Here is a 23,185-nt window from a genome sequence, read left to right as displayed (position 1 = left end):
CCAACGTTTGGGAGATGAATCGGGTGAGTCTGGGATCCTGTTAGGTCGCGGTAATACACCACCGCTCGGTCATCATAACATCTAAACCGCGATCAGTAACAATTGGTGTCAGGAGTGGGATTCGGGGCCCGAACCAAATTTTTAAAGCATCTAGAAAAAATTTGGTCAAAATTTGGAGCGGACGAAATTTGTTGTGTTTTAAAGAAATAAAACCCGAATTTTGAAATCGCGCCATGGCTGGTCAAGGCGACGGGATGCCGGTGGGTGAGCTAGAGATAGACGGGGTGGAATCGACCCAGGACCTCGGGGAAATGTATGTGGAGGAAGGAGAGGAGGAGAACATTGGCAATGTGGTTGAGGGGGTATCAGGTGCACCAAAGGGCGTGCTCGCGCACGTGGGTGAAGAGTCCCAAAATAGCGGCACATGGAGGGCGAGCCCGCGGTGGCGGCTGGGGACGCTGGGCAAACCGGGTTTGACCTCAGATTATTCTTGACCCAACTGAATGCAAAAATGGATAGGATGGAGGGGGCAATGAGGGACGAAGCGAGGGGTACCAATGCCCAAATTGGGAAGTTAGACAAGAAATTTGGGAAGTTAGACAATAATTTTGAGGGGTTAGACAACGGGATAAAAGAGGTAAAGAATGGGTTAATGGGGCTAGAAAATAGGATGGAAGACAAATTGCGGGAGATAGGGGAGCAATCCGCCAGAGAAATTAAACAAATGGGAGAGCAGATAGAGGAGGTAAAAATCGGGGTAGAAACCAAACTGGATGCTCAGAGGGATGAATTGGGACAGATGAGGGCGGCATCTACAAAAGAAAGGGAGGAGATGAAGGAGGAGATACGACGAGGTATGGGTGAGGAGGTTTCGGGGCTACGCGAGGAGGTAAAGCGAGGTGAGAAGCGTATGGAGAAAGAAGTGAGAAATAATATGGCAAAGTTACAAGGGGGAATAGAAGATCTGACGGAGGAGGTGGAACAGCTGACGGAGGGACAAAAAGAACTAGTGGAGCAGGTTCAAAAGAACACTGCGGTACTAGGAGGGTTAAAGGCGACACAAAAAGAAATTAAAAACGAATTAATAGCGACGCAGAGGCAATGTCAGATGGTACGTGAGGAACTGACAATGAGGGTGGACGAGGTGACAGAGATAATGGAGACGAAGGACCGAGAGGTGAGGATGCACATAGAGACGGTCACGGTAGCCTTAGAGGACGAACTTGAGGAGACGCACCGAGAAATAAAAGAGGTTAAACAAAAATTAGAGGAAGTGGAAGAAGAGGTGAGTGAAATTAAGAAGAGACGGACAGAAACTAAGAGAGAAATCCAGGAGGAGGTGATGGAATATGTGCAAGGTCGGTGCTCAACTCATGATGTGATGCTCACTAACCGAATAAAGAGTTTGCAGGTGGCAAAGGAGGTGCGGAGACGAGGTACGGAGGTGAGTGGCAATGTATATGATGTGAGGAAAGCTTCAGTCGGCTTGGGGATTGGTTTGGATCCGGGTGTTCGTGAGAGGCCGTTGGTGAAGTGTGCGACAGGTCTGGTGTGCGAAAAAAGAGGTGTGCGAGAATGTCCGACCATGGGGTGTGTGAGGAAAAAGTGCACGCCGAGGAGTGAGTGTGCCGTCAGGAGCGAGTTGGTCGAAGCGCGTGTGCGAGGGAGCACAGGGAAGCGCGGTGTGGTGAGTGTTACGGAGGAAGTAACGAAAAAGTGTGCGCAAGAGGATGCGCGAGAAAGGTGTGTAACGGACGGGTGCATGGGGGAAGCGCATGCTGTCAAGAGTAAGGGAGAATGCACGCCTGTGGTGAGTGTTACAGAGGGTGTAACGGGAGAATGTGCGCAAGAGTGTGCGTGAGAAAGGTGTGTAACGGACAGGTGCATGAGGAAAGAGTGCGCTGTCGGGAGTAAGGGTGAGTGCGTTGTCAAGAGTGGTGGTGAGAGTAGTGAGAGTGACAAGGAGCGTGAGTTGGTTGTGACAGGTGAGCGAGGATATACACCTGGAATGGAAGGATGCACACCTGGAATGGTAGAGCGTGAGTGGGAATGCACGCTGGAATTGGTAGTGAGGCACGTGGTTGGGTGTGCGAGTGAGAGCACACCTGTGATTGTCACAGAGGAGGTGACCGAGGAGGGGGCGCGAAGAGGTGTGTTGGTGAGGTGTGCGAGCGATGAATGTGTGCCAAGGTGTTCGGTGGTCAGGTGTGTGACCAAGTCGGTGAGCGGAATGAGTGTACCGAGGTGTGTAAGAAGAGGTACGACGAGGAGCATGGAAACGGCTGCATGTATGAGCAAGAAAGGGGTAGCGTATGCATGTAAGCGTGCAGGTGAAGCATCGACGGTAACCGGGTTAGAGGTTAGAACGACTTATAGCCGAATCGGGCCCTCGGTGCGCGTCGGGCAGCTTCGCGTGCCGCGAGGACCAGCGGGGATCCGAACCACGGCGGTTTCGAAAGAGCCGCCGTACGCGATCCACGCTGTGCCTCGCTTGGAACAGCCGCGTCCGGGCTCCACTAGGCGGAGCGGGCAGCCCGATAGGAAGGGTCGTCTTGGCGACCACTTTCTATTGAGACGTGCCGGCAGGTCGAGATCGGGACATTGGATGGCTCCACGCCGAGGTGGTGCGTGGGATCTCGGCACGGGTAAGCCCCCGTCCCTGCACCGAGTGCCGGACGCATCCAGCCGCCGGCACCAAAGAACCCGCGTTCATTGCTCGGCTGTACGAAGCCGGGCTGTAGACGTGAATTGGCGCACCGATAGGATGTAATAAGTAGACGGGTGATGAGGATAGTGTTTTGGCCCCGAAATTAGAAAAAAACAAAATTTGATGATTGGCAAAGGATTGGCAGTGTCAGGGAATTTGTAGTGGGGGACTCACAGGACTCCAATGACCGGACACAGGTTACAAAAGGTCTAGTTTATTAAACTGTATTCACTTCATCCAATTACCAAAATGATACCGCATAATATAATGGATCAGGTTAACTCTTTTCGCTGGTCCTTCTCGTTCATCCGACACTCCCGTTCGGTCAGCGCTTCACGTACCAAGTCCTCTCGACTCCAGCCGCAGCTCCCGCTTATATGGACCAACTCGACTTAATCCTCTGTCCGCTGAACTCGTAATCTCTTCTCCGCTGACGTTTCTGGTCGCCTTCCTGGCGCCAGCTAGCCCCCCCCTGTTGTGAGTTCCATTTATCAAACAATAGGGGGGTGCTCCAGCCTGGGGCTGTGACCAGGTGTTTCAAGAGATTATCATGTTCGTGCACATTCCTAACTCATTTACAAACTCGTCCTTCACAGAGTTTGCATGTAAAATGTATTTGCTTTGTTACCAGGTTAATTAATAAGTTACCAGTGCCAATTAATAAGTTACGCTGAGTTACTCTTCCACAATTCCCTCATCTTTTTGTTTTTTTTTGTTTATATTAACCATTAATCTAAACATCAATATAAGTAAACAATCAATCACTACAAGTAAACATCATTACAAGTATAAGTAAATAATCAATCACTGCAAGTAAACATCATTACAAGTATAAGTAAATAATCATAACTTTGGTAATCAAATTCTCTTAGGCATACACCGTCATCCTGCAAGAATCACAAAACATTTCGTTGGTCATTGACTCCTTCCATATTGTTCAATCTATTGCATTTGCATCACAAATATATTTTCAAAACAACACTTCACCATCACCAAGATACAACAATTTCACTTCATTTTCAAGTTTTGTAAAGCATCTGCACCATCTGGCAAAAACGTTTGCCTCCACACAAATGTTGACTTTGTTTGAAAGGAAGGGCTGATCACTTGTGTTTGAATCCAGGTATGAAACATTTTCTCCTAATGTCTTCATAGCTCCTGCACTACTTCGTGTAGGATTTCGCTGTTGTGGTAACACTGCGGAGTCATAGACTGACCCTTCTCTCCATGTAGCATTCTTGCCACTTTTTGCTGTGAACCATGATTGGCCAGCAAGATGTGGAACAGGGATGCCGGATGCATCCACACTGATGTTGGGACCATGGTGTTCAGGTCATTCATGGTCCTTACCAGGAGCAACCAGCAGAATCGTGCACAGCTGTTGTGACAAGGGCACAGCCGTTTTTTGCAGCTCCATGCTGGTTCCCCGGACGTTGGTGAAGTAATAACATATGTCCCCGCATTTCACAGAGGTTGCAGGTAAAATGTCGTTGTCCTGCAACTTCTGATGTGGTGAATGTTCGAAGTCTTCGAACAAGAGTAAGTGATCGCCTTTCTTTCATATGTTGCAGTGTGATCCAGGCAAATGGTCACATAAATTTCCTTGGTGAAGGTAAGCATTCATCTCCAAGTTACACGGGAGAATGTCTTCATCATTCTTTGAGAAAGAGGGTGTATGCCACGATTAACTTCATTTTTTAGCCACAAATTTTCTTTCTTTCTTCTTCCCAATTCCGTTAGCAATCCCTCCAAAATGTGATCTCGTCTTATCCTTATGCTCAGTCATATCTGAATCTGCTTTCCGCACACACTGAATCAGATAGGGTACATCTTACCATGAAATCAGCATAATCATGTATATCTTCCGACAGTTTCACATTCAACAATTTGTTGTTTTTCCTTCACACAAAAAGTTATATTCATTTATATGCGTCACACAAATAATATTCAATCAGGTATGTATTTTATTACTAAACTAAGAATAGCATTGTATATGATTACAATCACAAACGGGAATACCTAATTCCCAACAACAATTTTCCCAAACCAACAAATTAAGCATAATGTATTATTACCATAATTCCTCTCCACTTTTTCTTTTCCCTCTTTTTTTTTTTTTTTTTTTTTTAACAGTGTGTCACTCGTGGTGATATGAGTTCATTGATATTGTAATTGACACAACTCATAACATTGTCGTTATGCCATTATCTTAATTCTACTGTTTATGTCGCCATAAAAGTCTTCCTTTTCTGGTTCCACATTTCTTTCCTCATTTGTCACTTCATGTGTTATCATCGTGTTGTTGGTTACCTTATTCAAACACACCGTCACTAAGGCTTTCAAGCAAGCCACCACTAAAACAATTGCCAATATAACTACTAAACCAACAAACAAGTCTGCTACTCCTTGTATATATTCATATCTATGACATTGTGGCGGACACAAAAGCCCACTGGCGTGGTGACATCATTCCACGCACCAAGTGGGCGGTGGCCACGTCCGAGGGGTAGGCGTGGCCTCATGAGAGACACCGGGCGCCCAGCCCGGAGCGGTACAGTGTTACAGTGTAGTCTTGAATAAAGGCGTTTATATGTTACCGCTTGTCCGCTTCCTCCTTGCTCACAAGCAGCGCGCGTAACGCCGCGCTTTATTGGTGACCCTCGACGTTGGATCTGCCGGAGCGATCCTTCCACACGCGACGCCATCGCCATGGCCGCCTTCGTCAAACTTCCGGAATTTTGGGAGGCTCAGGCCGAAGTCTGGTTCGTCCAGGCCGAAGCCCAATTTCAGCTTCGGCACCTCACCGGCGATGACACGCGCTACTGCCACGTCGTCGCCTCCCTCGGGCCCGGCACGGCCGCTCGAGTTGTGTCCGTCCTTCGCCACCCACCGGACGGCCACAAGTACGAGGCACTCAAGCGGCTACTCCTAGCCACGTTCAGACTCACGGACGACGCACGGGCCGACCGCCTCCTGGATCTCCCCGAGCTCGGTGAGACGCGCCCGTCGGTCCGAATGGACCATATGCTGTCACTGTTGGGCGACGAAGCCCCCGGTTCGCTATTCCGGGCGCTTTTCCGTCGCCAACTTCCAGCGCAGGTTCGCCTCGCGTTGGCCGGGACCGGGCTAACGGAACCCCGAGCATTGGCGGCCGAGGCGGACAAGTACTTCGCCGCTTCGGACATGCGGGCGAGCGTTGGCGTGGCCGTCACGGCCTTCGACGCTGCTGTTCCACAGCATCATCTTCTACAGCACGCTGATGTTCCACAGCATCATCTTCTACAGCACGCTGATGTTCCACAGCATCATCTTCTACAGCACGCTGATGTTCCACAGCATCATCTTCTACAGCACGCTGTGGTTCAGCAGCATGCTGATACGCACCTCGTGAACGCCGCCACGCCCCGCCCACCGCCGCGGCGAAAACCGCCACCGCGGGGAAACCCGTCGACTCCACCGGCCTGGCGGAGCCAGCCGCGCTCCTCCAGCTCCACCACCTGGTGCTGGTTCCACGCCAAGTTCGGCCACGAAGCTCGGCGGTGTCATCCGCCGTGCTCCTTCAACGGGTCGGGAAACGCCCGGGCCGGCGCTCAATTGTGGCGATGAGCGCCGGCCGTTCGAGCAGCCTGCTGTTCATAACGGACACCTTCTCCGGGCGCCGTTACCTGTGCGACACGGGAGCACAGGTGAGTGTCATTCCCGCCGGCATGTCAGACAAGCACGCCGCGGGTGGGGGCCCCGCGCTGCTTGCCGCGAACGGGACGCCCATCCGTACGTACGGAAAACGCTGCCTCTCTCTGCGGTTTGGAGGGCAGGTTTTCCGATGGACGTTCGTCACCGCCGACGTGCCCATGGCACTGCTTGGCGCGGACTTCCTGTGCGCTAATGGGCTCCTGGTCGACGTCAAGCGCAGACGGCTTGTCCAGGCCGAGACGTTCAGCTCGCTCGCATGTGCGTTGCCCAGCTCAACGAGCGGCTTGCCGAACGATTCGGTTCCGGCCACGTTGGTCTGTACGCTTCCGGCAGCGGACGCATTCACCCGCCTCCTCGCCGGTTTCCCGGCCCTCACGCGGCCCACCTTCTCGGCGGGGGCCGTCAAGCACGGGGTGGCCCATCACATCCCCACCGTCGGGCCACCGGTCTACGCCCGGGCACGCCGCCTCGAGCCGACGAAGCTGGCGGTGGCAAAAGCGGAGTTCGCTACCCTGGAGCGACTCGGCATCGTTCGGCGCTCAGAGAGCGCTTGGGCGTCGCCGCTGCACATCGTGCCGAAGCCCGGCGGGGGATGGCGACCGTGCGGGGACTATCGCCGTCTCAATGACGCCACGACTCCCGACCGCTACCCCGTCCCCCACATTCAGGACTTTTCCGCCCGTTTGGCGGGCAGGTCCTTCTTCTCGAAGGTGGACCTCATACGCGGCTACCATCAGGTCCCCGTCAGGCCGGAGGACGTCCCGAAGACGGCGGTCATCACGCCATTCGGACTCTTCGAGTTCCTGCGCATGCCCTTCGGTCTGAAGAATGCGGCTCAGGCGTTCCAGCGACTGATGGACAGCGTCCTGCGCGACTTGGATTTTGTCTACGTCTACCTGGACGATATCCTCGTCGCCAGCGCGTCCCGCGAAGAGCACCTACGCCACCTCCGCACGCTCTTCGAACGCCTGGGCCAGCATGGCCTGATTGTGAACCCCGCAAAGTGCCGGTTCGGCGCCGCCACAATCGATTTTCTGGGGCACCGTGTCACCAGGCACGGAGCCGTCCCCCTGCCGGCCAAGGTGGAGGCGGTGAAGGGGTTTCCGCGCCCCCGCACGATCAGAGGGCTGCAGGAGTTCCTGGGCATGGTGAACTTTTACCATCGGTTCCTGCCCCGTATCGCCCAGCTCCTGCGCCCCCTGCACGAAGCTCTCCGAGGTAAGCCGGGCAAAGGCGACGTTACCTGGACCGAGCAGATGCACACGGCGTTCACGGGCGCGAAGCTCGCCTTGGCTAACGCCACCATGCTCGCACACCCGGCGCCCGATGCACCGATCGCCCTCACCACCGATGCCTCGGACTACGCGGTGGGCGCGGTGCACGAGCAATGGGTGCGTGGAGCTTGGCAACCGCTGGCGTTCTTTAGCCGGCAGCTTCGCCCGCCCGAACGCCGTTACAGTACCTTCGACCGCGAGTTGCTCGGACTTCACTTGGCGGTCAGGCACTTCCGCCATCTGCTCGAGGGCCGGGCGTTCACTGCCTTCGTCGACCACAAGCCGCTGATCTTCGCGATGGGCAAGGTCACCGAGCCGTGGTCGGCCCGGCAGCAGCGTCACCTCTCGGCCGTGTCCGAGTACACGACGGACATCCAGCACGTCGCGGGGAAGGACAACCCGGTGGCGGATTGCCTTTCCCGGGCCGTCGCCCACGCAGTCCACCTCGGCATCGACTATGCCCGGATGGCAGCGGACCAGGCCGCTGACCCCGACGTCCAGGCCTTGCGGACCGCCGTCACGGGCCTCCGCGTCACCGAGGTGCCGTTCGACGGCGCGGGCGCGGCCCTCTTGTGCGACGTCTCCCTCGGGCGTCCTCGCCCCATTGTGCCCGCGGGCTGGCAGCGCCAGGTGTTTGACGCCATCCACGGCCTGTCCCACCCGGGCGCGAGGGCCTCCCAAAGGCTGATCGCCGACAAGTTCGTCTGGCATGGCCTCCGGAAGGCCGTCCGCGGCTGGGCCAGGACATGCCTCGCGTGCCAGCGCGCCAAGGTGCACCGGCACACCCAGGCCCCGTTGGCCCCGTTCACGGTGCCGGAACGCCGGTTTGACCACGTCCACGTGGACCTGGTGGGACCTCTGCCCCCCTCGCGGGGTTTCACCCACGTCCTCACCATGGTGGACCGCACCACCCGGTGGCCGGAGGCCGTGCCCTTGGCGTCGACAACGGCGGCCGATGTCGCGCAGGCTTTCATCGCCACCTGGGTCGCCCGGTTCGGTGCCCCCTCAGACATCTCATCCGACCGCGGCCCCCAGTTCACCTCGGAGCTCTGGGGGGCGGTTGCGCAGGGGCTCGGGGTCCGGCTGCACCGAACCACGGCCTACCACCCCCAGGCTAACGGCCTGTGTGAGCGATTTCACCGCTCATTGAAGGCCGCGCTCCGGGCCACCCTCCGCGACGGCGGCTGGGTCGACAGGCTCCCCTGGGTCCTGCTGGGCCTCCGGACGGCGCCCAAGGAGGACCTGCGCGCATCCGCGGCGGAGTTGGTCTTCGGGCAACCGCTGCGGGTGCCGGGCGAGTTCCTCCCCGACTCCACGGCACCATGGTCCGCGGCACAGCAGCGCTCCGCTCTGCAAGAGACCGCCCAGAGGTTCGCCCCGGTGCCAACGGCATGCCACGGGCACCCACCGACGCACGTCGCCCCGGAGCTTCGCACGGCGGAGTACGTCTTCGTCCGCCACGATGCCCATCGGACACCACTGCGGCCCCCGTACGACGGGCCTTTCCGCGTGCTGGAGACCGGGGCGAAGCACTTCACCCTGGACATCGGCGGTACTCCTGACCGCGTTTCGGTAGACCGCCTCAAGCCAGCCCACCTCGATGTGGACCATCCACTGCCAGTGGCCCGACCCCCACGTCGGGGCCGCCCTCCTGCGGGCGGACCCCCGGCACCGCCCAGCCCCGCCGCCACGCCGCCCCCCGGTCCTGCACCCATCCCAGGAGCAGCCAGGGGCATCCCACCTGGCATCCCTGCACCCCGGACGCCGCCGATCGCCAGGGGGCGCTTCGGCCGGGTCATTCGTCTGCCCCGCAAACTGGCCCTCCAGGTGCGCGGGAATTCTGGGGGGGCGCGTGTGGCGGACACAAAAGCCCACTGGCGTGGTGACATCATTCCACGCACCAAGTGGGCGGTGGCCACGTCCGAGGGGTAGGCGTGGCCTCATGAGAGACACCGGGCGCCCAGCCCGGAGCGGTACAGTGTTACAGTGTAGTCTTGAATAAAGGCGTTTATATGTTACCGCTTGTCCGCTTCCTCCTTGCTCACAAGCAGCGCGCGTAACGCCGCGCTTTAACATAGTTATATGTCGATGACATTTAACATTATATACCAAACTAACAAGCTTCCTAAAAGGTAAATAAAGAAAATCCCTTAATATCTATATTATAATAGCCGTAGATGATTCTGTCTGTCTGTCTGTCTATCTGTTGGGTGTCTGTCCGGGGTGTGGCTTACTCGGTTTGCAGAGTAGCTCCACCCATAGCTCCACCCATTCTGGGAGTGGCTATAAACAAATATCCACCATTTTATTAACTCGCATAGCTTTGAGTCCTGTTTTGTAGGCCCGTGGTGTCTTGCTCTCCCCCAGTTTTATTTCAAATCAAATTCGATAAATCATTTCATTTTTCACAGTCGCTAACATAGTTTTAGACTCGGTTGAAAAAAAACGGGAAGAAAATCCGATGAAAGTTGCCGTTTATAGAACGAAATGAATTCTCAAAGGCCTGTAACTTCAAGGCCATTGAGTCTCTCTCACGCCTTTATCTCCAATCTAACTCACCATATGATTTCATTTTTATCGATGGTTTTACTTTTAGACTCGGTGTCAGCAATAATTGAGAACAATCCACACACGCGGGAAAATGCAGAGATATATTTTTTAAAATCACGTCATGGTGTATCATACACCGCCCAACATGACACCGCCGGCAATGTGTGGATATATATTAAAAATTCGCTTTTGCTTTTCCGTTATGATATATTACTATTTCGTTTGATGATAGTCGTCACAAAAACGTCAACAATGATGCCGATATATATTTCTTCGTTTTTATTTCATTCAACATATTAGCCGGAAGTAAAATATGTTTCAGGAAATTACCGAGAGATATTTCTTCGTTTTTTTTATTAGTTATGTGCGCATACACTTTAAATAGGTTTATTTGAAATCTTTAATTTTCCACAAACATTCCACACACGCGGGAAAATGCAGAGATATATTTTTTAAAATCGCGTCATGGTGTATCATACACCGCCCAACATGACACCGACGGCAATGTGTCGATATCTATTTTAAATTCGATATATCATTTCATTTTTCACAGTCGCTAACATAGTTTTAGACTCGGTTGAAAAAAAACGAGAAGAAAATCCGATGAAAGTTGCCGTTTATAGAACGAAATGAATTCTCAAATGCCTGTAACTTCAAGGCCATTGAGTCTCTCTCACGCCTTTATCTCCAATCTAACTCACCATATGATTTCATTTTTATCGATGGTTTTAGAGTCGGTGTCAGCAATAATTGAGAACATTCCACACACGCGGGAAAATCACGGAGGTATATAATAAACCTGGAGAGCCAATGATGGCTGTCGGCTGAAGCTAGCGGAAGTTGCTTGGCGGCCATATTGGGAAGCCGATTGTGTCTGCGTCCGTGTTTGATCTCACAATCAGCTGATCTCACAATTTCTGATTCATTTTGGATGCTTACCGACTGTAAGGAGTCTTATTTGTGAACGCGCTGTTTCAAAATGCCACAGTGTGTTGCATTTGACTGCACAAATACCTCAGGGAAGGCCTCCACATGCACATTTCACAAGTAAGTGACAAACCGCGATCGCGGGTGTTCTGCTTTTTCAGTTTTTGGCGTGGTCACGGTGGTGGGGCTAGGTAATTAAGTTTCAATGAAGTTTGAACACTGTGTTTGAATTTGATGATGTTAGACCATGCGCAGGGTGTGCAATACGACACAGATCTCAAATATAACTGTATTGTGTATTCACTAGGGCTATGTGAGTATGTCAGACTGATGTCTGATTGACTCATTCATTGATTCAGATTGAAGTATCGAGATTGACTCGTCAGCTCGTGATCATTGTCAAGTGATTTAATTTGTGATGAGCTTAACTTAATTGTCCAGTCTACTACTGTCAGGGTTTCCATGCCCTCCTGTGTCACTCGTGAGCAGAAAGAGCAAATGGGGGTTACTTGTGGAAGGTACGAAAGTCCGACACATGGCAAACATTAGCAGATGAAGTTGTATTTAACTATACATATGAAACTCAAAATATTATTTTGATATGGAGTCGTTTTGACTCGGATGTTGTGACTGCCCTCTGAGGTTTTGACCCGCAACCACATTTTGTGACCACAATGTATTTTGTTTCAAGGTTTCCAAAGGATAAGGACTTGTGCTCTCGATGGACATCTGCCCTGAGAAGGGAGTCCTTCTACCCCACCCCAGGCACCACAGTTCTGTGCAGTGATCACTTCAATGAGAGTGACTTCGACAGGACTGGTCAAACCGTCCGACTGAAGCCGAAGTACTCGAAGTACTCGATGCATGTCACATGCTTAAACTTGCAAGAAACTGTCTTGGATCCATGAAAATGATGGAGGATGGCAACAAAAAAGTCATCGCGTGGAAATACATCCAGGCACTCTTTGATCTGCAGAAGAGGGAAGGCTTGCGTCTGGGGAATAAGCTCTCCCGGAAACACATCGAGTGGAAGAGCAATGTCATGAAGATGGACACAGCGCTCAGACATTGAGCACTAGTGTGGCAGATGCAATTCGGTTTTGCAGGGACACTTTGCAACTATCAGAATTTCAGGGCAGTGAGGCTACCTGCCAATACATTGAAACATTGGACAAACTGTTTGACATTCTAAATTCTCGCAATCCATTGGCACGAAACTACAAGGCACCACTCATGACATCACGAGAAGGACTTTTCCTGCCATTCCTGGATACTGCCTACAGTTACTTGTCCAACATCAAAAACATGAATGGTCAAGTTATGACCAATACGCGTTTGAAAACCCCCTTCATTGGTTTCATGATCTGCATAGAGAGTGTCACAATTTTGTATTTCACATATGTCAAACCTGCCTCATCTCCCCTGCGATACCTGCTCACGTACAAAATGAGCCAAGACCACATTGAACTTTTCTTTGGAGCGGTCCGCATTGCATGTGGAAGTGGGAATAACCCAACGGCCCGGCAGTTTGTTGCCGCATATAAGCGCCTCTTGATGCGACATGACATCAAGTCTGCAAGTGGGTTGCCCTTTGTCTGATATGGCGAGTTCACCAACACTTCATGTAAATATTTAAACTGTAAAAGATGTGTTGCATGAGATGTCTATATCTCCGCTCCATTATTCATGTAACAATTACCATGTCCTGCTGAACGTTCCATTGCAACATGTAAGTCTTGTATGTTATGAATAGCAAAAACTTCCGAAACCCAAGAATTGTGTGGGTTAACTACATGACAGCGTTTCATGTCATTTATGTGACTGGTTTCTAACATCTCGGTAATAGAAACATACACATCTTAGTTACAATATAATGACTGAATTAAGTAACATCATATAGTGTAGCAGCATAGCAAACCTGTTGTGCATTTTGTGATACAAGCACCAAATTTGGCACAAATGTACATTAATATGTTGCGAACATTTTCAGATATTGGGCCACTTGAAATTCCGTAATTTTTTTTTTCAAATTTTTTCAAATTTCGTAATTTCAAATTTTTCGGGTGACACCGTCACAATTTCGGTCTTCGAGGCCGGCCGATATAGTGGGGCGGCTTAGCCCAAATATTCAAAAGAATTGTGCATTTTGTGATACAAGCACCAAATTTGGCACAAATGTACATTAATATGTTGCGAACATTGTGTGGTCAGCAATGAAGACGAGAGTCTGAATTACATGTATGCAAAAGACCTTGTGAACCAGTGAAGCAAATACACGGGTAAGCATGAATTAAATCTAGGGCATGATATAATTTCCATGATGTTTACCTCTACACTCAATGGTGGAAGGAGGTAATGTTTTGATCCCAGCTTGTCTGTATGTCTGTTTGTCTGTTAGTCCACAAAATTCCAGACAAAGCTTGTAGTAGTGGTAGTTGTAGTGGTAGTGGTGATAACAGAAATTGTTATATAGAACTGAACTTATATTATTATTATATGCAGAAAATAACTTCATTTCTATATGCCCTGCAGTGGACAGGTTAATTGGTTTATGCACTGAAGGGGTCACCCTGGTGTGCACTGCTGTGTTCTGCCTCACTGAGTTGTTCAGGTATGATGTACTCAGCACAAGCTTCCGGTCGGCCCGGAGGTGGGGGTGCGGGGCCTGTCACGGAACGTCAAAACAAACGGCCTGCCGGGGCCGCCCAAAAGTCGGGCGTGAGGGGCGCGTCCACTAATGGAACGCCTCTCGCTTCCCAGATCGAGGGCCACGTGGTCAGGAGAACCTCGTCCCTTCCGGTCACACTTTGCCTATCGGCCGGCCTCGAAGACCGAAATTGTGACGGTGTCACCCGAAAAATTTGAAATTACGAAATTTGAAAAAATTTGAAAAAAAAAATTACGGAATTTCAAGTGGCCCAATATCCGAAAATGTTCGCAACATATTAATGTACATTTGTGCCAAATTTGGTGCTTGTATCACAAAATGCACAATTCTTTTGAATATTTGGGCTAAGCCGCCCCACTAATATAACATGACAACAAATCAGATCTTTATATTGAGGAATATTATAGAACAAGCCAAAGAATGGCAAACGACGATGTACCTCAATTTTATAGATTTCTAGAAAGCTTTCGACTCCTTGCCGAGAGAAAGTCTGGGTCATAATGAAGAAATACAGCATACCTGGAAAATTAGTGAACCTTGTAAAAGCCCTTTACCAAGACTTTCAATGTGCGGTCGTCGACCAAGGTGAAACAACAGAATGGTTCAAGGTGAAGACAGGAGTTAAACAGGGGTGTAACATGTCAGGATTCTTATTCCTACTAGTGGGTGATTGGGTCATGAGAAGGACGATAAAGAACACCGAGCGGTAATTTTGGGCACTTTTTTTTCAAACAAGCTCTAAACCATTGGATTCCCCAGGAAAAATGCGTCTAGAACCAACTTCAAACTTAATGAACACCATTTCCTTAAAGAACGGGATTCTGAGCCCGAATATCAGTTCAAATATTAGTATTCTATATTAATTAAATAGTCGGCGGTCCTAAAATTCGCTCCAGCTGCATCATCAGTGCGCCACGCCTTTGCTTTGACAGGCTTTGTTTACAAAACAATCGGCTTCCCAATATGGCCGCCAGACTATTTCCGGTGGCTTCACGGCGGCTAATGCTGCGAGGTGGCCAATTGGCTCTCCATATTATATACCTCCGTGGGGAAAATGCAGATATATTTTTTAAAATCGCGTCATGGTGTATCATACACCGCCTAACATGACACCGACGGCAACGTGTCGATACATATTAAAAATTCGATATATCATTTCATTTTTCACAGTCGCTAACATAGTTTTCGACTCGGTTGAAAAAAAACGGGAAGGAAATCCAATGAAAGTTGCCGTTTATAGAACGAAATGAATTCTCAAACGCCTGTAACTTCAACTTCAAGGCCATTGAGTCTCTCTCACGCCTTTATCTCCAATCTAACTCACCATATGATTTCATTTTTATCGATGGTTTTGGACTCGGTGTCAGCAATAATTGAGAACATTCCACACACGCGGGAAAATGCAGAGATATATTTTTAAAAATCGCGTCATGGTGTATCATACACCGCCCAACATGACACCGACGGCAACGTGTCGATATATATTAAAAATTCGCTTTTGCTTTTCCGTTAAGATATATTACTTTTTCGTTTGATGACAGTCGTCACAAAAACGTCAACAATGATGCCGACATATATTTCTTCGTTTTTATTTAATTCAACATTATTAGCCGGAAGTAAAATATGTTTCAGGAAATTACCGAGAGATATTTCTTCGTTTTTTAAAATTAGTTATGTGCGAATACACTTTAAATAGGTTTATTTGAAATCTTTAATTTTCCACAATATAATTTACTTGCCATTTATCATTTGATGATTACGAGACAAATTCCTCTTGAGGATCGTGACAATTCATGCGCTGCGTGGAAACTTCTATTTCCAAAATGAATGAGACGATCGATGAAGAACGCAGACTTGAACAGGATGCAGCAAGAAAACGAATGAGACGGGCGAACGAGTCCATCGACGAACGTCAATGCAAACTTGCGGGGTCACCCGTGGGAATCCCACGGGCATGGATGTGTGTGACATTTCGACATATTGAGTTAGATGCTGCACATTCATTTTTACAAAATGGTTACTGGCAAGTCATCAGATCCAGAAATGGTGTAAAAACCACCGTTTAGAGGCCATTTTTCCCCGCAAAGCGGGGGTTGGCCTTTTCGGGGACCGTGGTAGTTGTTGTTTTTTTGTCCCCTTTTTGAAGCAATGTTTTACGGCCGGATGCCCTTCCTGACGCCAACCCTTTTTGCCGCCTTCAACGACAAACAGGGAATTACCAGTGAACTGGTACTCAATTAGCCGACCTCGGAAGGATGACAGGCTGAGTCAACCCCCCTGGCATTAATTCGGCGATCGACCGAGATTCGAACCCAGGATCCTAAGCCGGCACCCTAGCCGCTAGCCCAACACCAGAAATGGTGTCATGAACACAATTTATTTACGCACAAGCACAAAAGCAAGACGGGCCGATTTCCGATTCCGACGGGCCGACGGGCGAGACGGGCCGATTTCCGATTCCGACGGGCCGATTTGGAGCAAGAAAAAGAACGAGACGGGAGAAAAAGGAGAGAAACGAGACGGGGAAAGCCGATTGGAGAGGCGAGTGAGGCGCGATTGGAGAGGAGTGTGAGGCGCGATTGGAGAGGAGTGTGAGGCACGATTGGAGAGGAGTGTGAGGCGTGATTGGAGAGGAGTGTGAGGCACGATTGGAGAGGAGTGATTGGAGGGGAGTGTGAGGCACGATTGGAGAGGAGTGTGAGGCACGATTGGAGAGGAGTGTGAGGCGCGATTGGAGAGGAGTGTGAGGCGCGATTGGAGAGGAGTGTGAGGCGCGATTGGAGAGGCGTGTGAAGGATTGCAGAGGAGAGGAGTGTGAGGGATTGGAGAGGTGAGGGATTGGAAAGGAGAGGGATGTGAGGGTTTGGAGAGGAGAGGAGTGCTAGGTGGAGAGAGGAGAGTGTCAGGTGGAGACAGGAGAGTGTCAGGTGGAGACAGGAGAGTGTCAGGTGGAGAGGAGTGAGGGGTCACATATTATGTGAAATAACTAAATTCACACCATTTCTGGATCTGATGACTTGCCAGTAACCATTTTGTAAAAATGAATGTGCAGCATATAACTCAATATGTCGAAATGTCACACACATCCATGCCCGTGGGATTCCCACGGGTGACCCCGCTAGTCTATATTATAATAGCCGTAGATGATTCTGTCTGTCTGTCTGTCTATCTGTTGGGTGTCTGTCCGGGGTGTGGCTTACTCGGTTTGCAGAGTAGCTCCACCCATAGCTCCACCCATTCTGGGAGTGGCTTCATATAATTATAAACAAATATCCACCATTTTATTAACTCGCATAGCTTTGAGTCCTGTTTTGTAGGCCCGTGGTGTCTTGCTCTCCCCCAGTTTTATTTCAAATCAAATTCGATAAATCATTTCATTTTTCACAGTCGCTAACATAGTTTTAGACTCGGTTGAAAAAAAACGGGAAGAAAATCCGATGAAAGTTGCCGTTTATAGAACGAAATGAATTCTCAAAGGCCTGTAACTTCAAGGCCATTGAGTCTCTCTCACGCCTTTATCTCCAATCTAACTCACCATATGATTTCATTTTTATCGATGGTTTTGGACTCGGTGTCAGCAACGCGGGAAAATGCAGAGATATATTTTTAAAAATACACCATATCACCGCCAACCGCGCAACCGCCAACAACCGCCCAACCGCCAACAACCGCCCAATATGTATCATACACCGCCCAACATGAATCATACACCGCCCAACATGACAGACGGCAACATGTCGACATTATCGTTTTTTCTTTAAACCGAGTGAACCGAGCCGAACCGAATAAACCGAGTGAATTCACCGTTTACTTTTGATGACAATCATCACAAAACGACATATATTTCTTCGTTTTTATTTCATTTAACATTATTAGCCGGAAGTAAAATATGGTTCAGGAAATTACCGAGAGATATTTCTTCATTTCTTTATTTATTAGTTATTTGCGCATACACTTTAAATAGGTTTATTTGAAATCTTTAATTTTCACAATGTAATATATTTGTCATTTGATGATGACGAGACACTTCCTCTTGACTCGTGACAATTCATGAGTTGCGTGGAAACTTCCATTTCCAAAATGAATGACACAGTCGATGAAGAACGACTCGGTGTCAGCAACGCGGGAAAATGCAGAGATATATTTTTTAAAAATACACCATATCACCGCCCAACAGCCAACAGGTATCATACACCGCCCAACATGACACAGACAGCAACATGTCGACATTATCGCTTTTTCTTTCAACCGAGTGAACCGAGCCGAACCGAATAAACCGAGTGAATTCACCGAGCGAATTTCATCCAATTCCACCGAGTTTCATGAAACCGAGAGATATTTCTGCGTTTTTATTTTATTCGTTACCAGCAGAAGTACCCAGCGTTGCCGGGCGGGGGAGGGGGGAAGGGGGAAGGGCACGTACACTTTAAACATGTATATACATGTGGGATGTGGGACATGTGTACGTGTGTGTGTGTGTGTGTGTGCACGTGCATATGTGTGTGTGTGTGTGTGTGTATATATATGTGTGTGTATGTGTATGTAGGCTAACCCCCGCTCTAGCAGGGAAAATGGGCTTAAAATGCATGTTGTTGTTGTATGTGTATATATGTCTGTGTGTGTGTGTATGTGTGTGTGTTGTGTGTGTGTGTGTGTGTGTGTGTGTGTGTGTGTGTGTGTGTGTGTGTGTGTGTGTGTGTGTGTGTGTGTATGTATGTATGTGTATATATGTGTATATACGTATGTGTATAATGTGCATATATGTGTATATGTGGATACATATGTGTATACATATTTGCATATGTGCATATGTGTGTGTGTGTGTGTGTGTGTGTGTGTGTGCGTGTGTGTCGATGTACGTGTGTGTGTATGTGTATATGTGTGTGGGTGTATATGTGTGTGTGTGTGTGTGTGTGTGTGTGTGTGTGTGTGTGTGTATGTGTAAACATGGGTCGGTGTGTGTGTAAAGTGTGAGGAGGTATTGGAGAGGAAAATGCAGAGATATATTTTTTTAAATCGCGCCATGATGATAAACGAAAATACACCGCCTAAAATAAGAGTCGACATATATTTAAAATTCGTCACACACATCCATGCCCGTGGGATTCCCACCCGTGGGAATCCCACGGGCATGGATGTGTGTGACATTTCGACATATTGAGTTAGATGCTGCGCCTGCACATTCAGTTATATAAAATGGTTACTGGCAATTGATCACATCCACAAATGATGTAATCCACACAATTTATGTACTTTACATAACGTTAATAGGAATACATGCCCGTGTAGATGGGAATGACATATAATTCACCGAAAACGTTGAAGCAACCGCATAATATTACGGTGATGTTTAACTCTGAGTGAGAATAGTTCTAAATTTTTAAAACTTTCTTCTGATATTTGTGATTTCTTTCAAACAAACTGTATTTCCCATCTACACGGGCATGTATGTATTCCTATTAACGTTATATAAAGTACATAAATTGTGTGGATTACATCATTTGTGGATGTGATCAATTATTGCCAGTAACCATTTTATATAACTGAATGTGCAGGTGCAGCATCTAACTCAATATGTCGAAATGTCACACACATCCATGCCCGTGGGATTCCCACGGGTGACCCCGCTAGTCTATATTATAATAGCCGTAGATGATTCTGTCTGTCTGTCTGTCTATCTGTTGGGTGTCTGTCCGGGGTGTGGCTTACTCGGTTTGCAGAGTAGCTCCACCCATAGCTCCACCCATTCTGGGAGTGGCTTCATATAATTATAAACAAATATCCACCATTTTATTAACTCGCATAGCTTTGAGTCCTGTTTTGTAGGCCCGTGGTGTCTTGCTCTCCCCCAGTTTTATTTCAAATCAAATTCGATAAATCATTTCATTTTTCACAGTCGCTAACATAGTTTTAGACTCGGTTGAAAAAAAACGGGAAGAAAATCCGATGAAAGTTGCCGTTTATAGAACGAAATGAATTCTCAAAGGCCTGTAACTTCAAGGCCATTGAGTCTCTCTCACGCCTTTATCTCCAATCTAACTCACCATATGATTTCATTTTTATCGATGGTTTTGGACTCGGTGTCAGCAACGCGGGAAAATGCAGAGATATATTTTTAAAAATACACCATATCACCGCCAACCGCGCAACCGCCAACAACCGCCCAACCGCCAACAACCGCCCAATATGTATCATACACCGCCCAACATGACAGACGGCAACATGTCGACATTATCGTTTTTTCTTTAAACCGAGTGAACCGAGCCGAACCGAATAAACCGAGTGAATTCACCGTTTACTTTTGATGACAATCATCACAAAACGACATATATTTCTTCGTTTTTATTTCATTTAACATTATTAGCCGGAAGTAAAATATGGTTCAGGAAATTACCGAGAGATATTTCTTCATTTCTTTATTTATTAGTTATTTGCGCATACACTTTAAATAGGTTTATTTGAAATCTTTAATTTTCACAATGTAATATATTTGTCATTTGATGATGACGAGACACTTCCTCTTGACTCGTGACAATTCATGAGTTGCGTGGAAACTTCCATTTCCAAAATGAATGACACAGTCGATGAAGAACGACTCGGTGTCAGCAACGCGGGAAAATGCAGAGATATATTTTTTAAAAATACACCATATCACCGCCCAACAGCCAACAGGTATCATACACCGCCCAACATGACACAGACAGCAACATGTCGACATTATCGCTTTTTCTTTCAACCGAGTGAACCGAGCCGAACCGAATAAACCGAGTGAATTCACCGAGCGAATTTCATCCAATTCCACCGAGTTTCATGAAACCGAGAGATATTTCTGCGTTTTTATTTTATTCGTTACCAGCAGAAGTACCCAGCGTTGCCGGGCGGGAGAGGGGGGAAGGGGGAAGGGCACGTACACTTTAAACATGTATATACATGTGGGATGTGGGACATGTGTACGTGTGTGTGTGTGCACGTGCATATGTGTGTGTGTGTGTGTGTATATATATGTGTGTGTATGTGTATGTAGGCTAACCCCCACTCTAGCAGGGAAAATGGGCTTAAAATGCATGTTGTTGTTGTATGTGTATATATGTCTGTGTGTGTGTGTATGTGTGTATATGTGTCTGTACGTGTGTGTGTGTGTGTGTTTTTGTGTTTTTGTGTGTGTGTGTGTGTGTGTGTGTGTGTGTGTGTGTGTGTGTGTGTGTGTGTGTGTGTGTGTGTATGTATGTGTATATATGTGTATAATGTGCATATATGTGTATATGTGGATACATATGTGTATACATATTTGCATATGTGCATATGTGTGTGTGTGTGTGTGTGTGTGTGTGTGTGTGTGTGCGTGTGTGTCGATGTACGTGTGTGTGTATGTGTATATGTGTGTGGGTGTATATGTGTGTGTGTGTGTGTGTGTGTGTATGTGTAAACATGGGTCGGTGTGTGTGTAAAGTGTGAGGAGGTATTGGAGAGGAAAATGCAGAGATATATTTTTTTAAATCGCGCCATGATGATAAACGAAAATACACCGCCTAAAATAAGAGTCGACATATATTTAAAATTCGTCACACACATCCATGCCCGTGGGATTCCCACGGGTGGGAATCCCACGGGCATGGATGTGTGTGACATTTCGACATATTGAGTTAGATGCTGCGCCTGCACATTCAGTTATATAAAATGGTTACTGGCAATTGATCACATCCACAAATGATGTAATCCACACAATTTATGTACTTTACATAACGTTAATAGGAATACATGCCCGTGTAGATGGGAATGACATATAATTCACCGAAAACGTTGAAGCAACCGCATAATATTACGGTGATGTTTAACTCTGAGTGAGAATAGTTCTAAATTTTTAAAACTTTCTTCTGATATTTGTGATTTCTTTCAAACAAACTGTATTTCCCATCTACACGGGCATGTATGTATTCCTATTAACGTTATATAAAGTACATAAATTGTGTGGATTACATCATTTGTGGATGTGATCAATTATTGCCAGTAACCATTTTATATAACTGAATGTGCAGGTGCAGCATCTAACTCAATATGTCGAAATGTCACACACATCCATGCCCGTGGGATTCCCACGGGTGACCCCGCTAGTGTAACATAATCAGATTATTTGTCTTACCCTGATCCCCCTATCTCCCGGGGTTGAACTCAATCCCCTGGTCATGAGTGTAGTTGTGATACATTTTTTTCACTCATGCTGTATTAATATCAGCAGGTAATTGTATGTCATGTAGGCAAATAAATGTCACTATTCCAAGTAGGAATATCACATGTTGAAAATGTAATGTTTATCAATGCAAGGGGTGTTAAAATGTAATTCAAATGACTGTAAATCATGACTATCATTTTTCTACCACTGAATGTTCTGCTGGGCTGCTAGGTGCAGCCTCATTTTCTGTGGGATCGTCCACCTTAGCCCCATGTGCTTGCTTGCAATGAGAGGCATGAATCCAACTTTCTATTTTGGGTCCATATTTGTTTCTATTCTTATCAATCTCCTATGGTTTATCATTTCGTTCCAAGATACCGCAACCAAAGGTTTTAACCAAAGCTCTACCAAACTATTTCCAATTTGAACAAAAATGCCAGTGAAACAATGATTCGAAGGATTAACTTCAAGGGGTCAATAAATTTATTCTATAGCCAGATCTAATTTTCCCATCCAATAGTTTGCCTTGCCACATGTCATATTATAACACCTTAATAAACCTTCGAAAAAATGTTTCCCATCTCAACAAATTTCCTTTTTTTACAAATAGCCATGTGTAACTTACGTATTTAACTACAATTTCCTCTCAATTTGTTTGGCCTAACTGGCCGCAAAAGTGGCTGCCAGCATGCAGTACCGTTTTTTATCTACCAAGGAAGTGTTCCACACAAGACCTCTACCAAAATGTTGTTTGTAAAAACAAATCTGGGATTTCTGATTACATGGATGCACACTCTCAGGACATTTTCAGGCTGCTGTTAACAATCCACTACGATGACTTAATTCCTTTACCCACAATCAAATAATTAGTACAAATTGAGGATATTATCCCTATCACATTCTTTTATAGATTCATTATGTTGGATCTAATTTTTTCCAATAATTTTCCACTGCTGTAAGGTGGAACAATAGCTCTCATAAGTCTTAGTAATATCGTACTTAATTTGCCCAGCAGAGAATAATTTATTTACTATCCTTTCTCATCTGTTAACCAGTGACTTTGTTTAAACTCCAGAACTGAAAAACCCACAATAGTTCAAACCAGCAAAATTTTCTTTACTCTTTTCCCATATCATCTATGCCTAAAACACATCCATACATACAGCACAATTTATATGCTGATAAAATTCAAGTTT

This window comes from Myxine glutinosa, chromosome 3 (assembly GCF_964187855.1).
Source record: "Myxine glutinosa chromosome 3, kmMyxGlut1.1, whole genome shotgun sequence".
In the NCBI taxonomy this organism is placed as follows: domain Eukaryota; kingdom Metazoa; phylum Chordata; class Myxini; order Myxiniformes; family Myxinidae; genus Myxine; species Myxine glutinosa.
The sequence above is the reverse complement of the archived record's forward strand: the minus strand, read 5'-3'. Positions refer to the sequence as shown.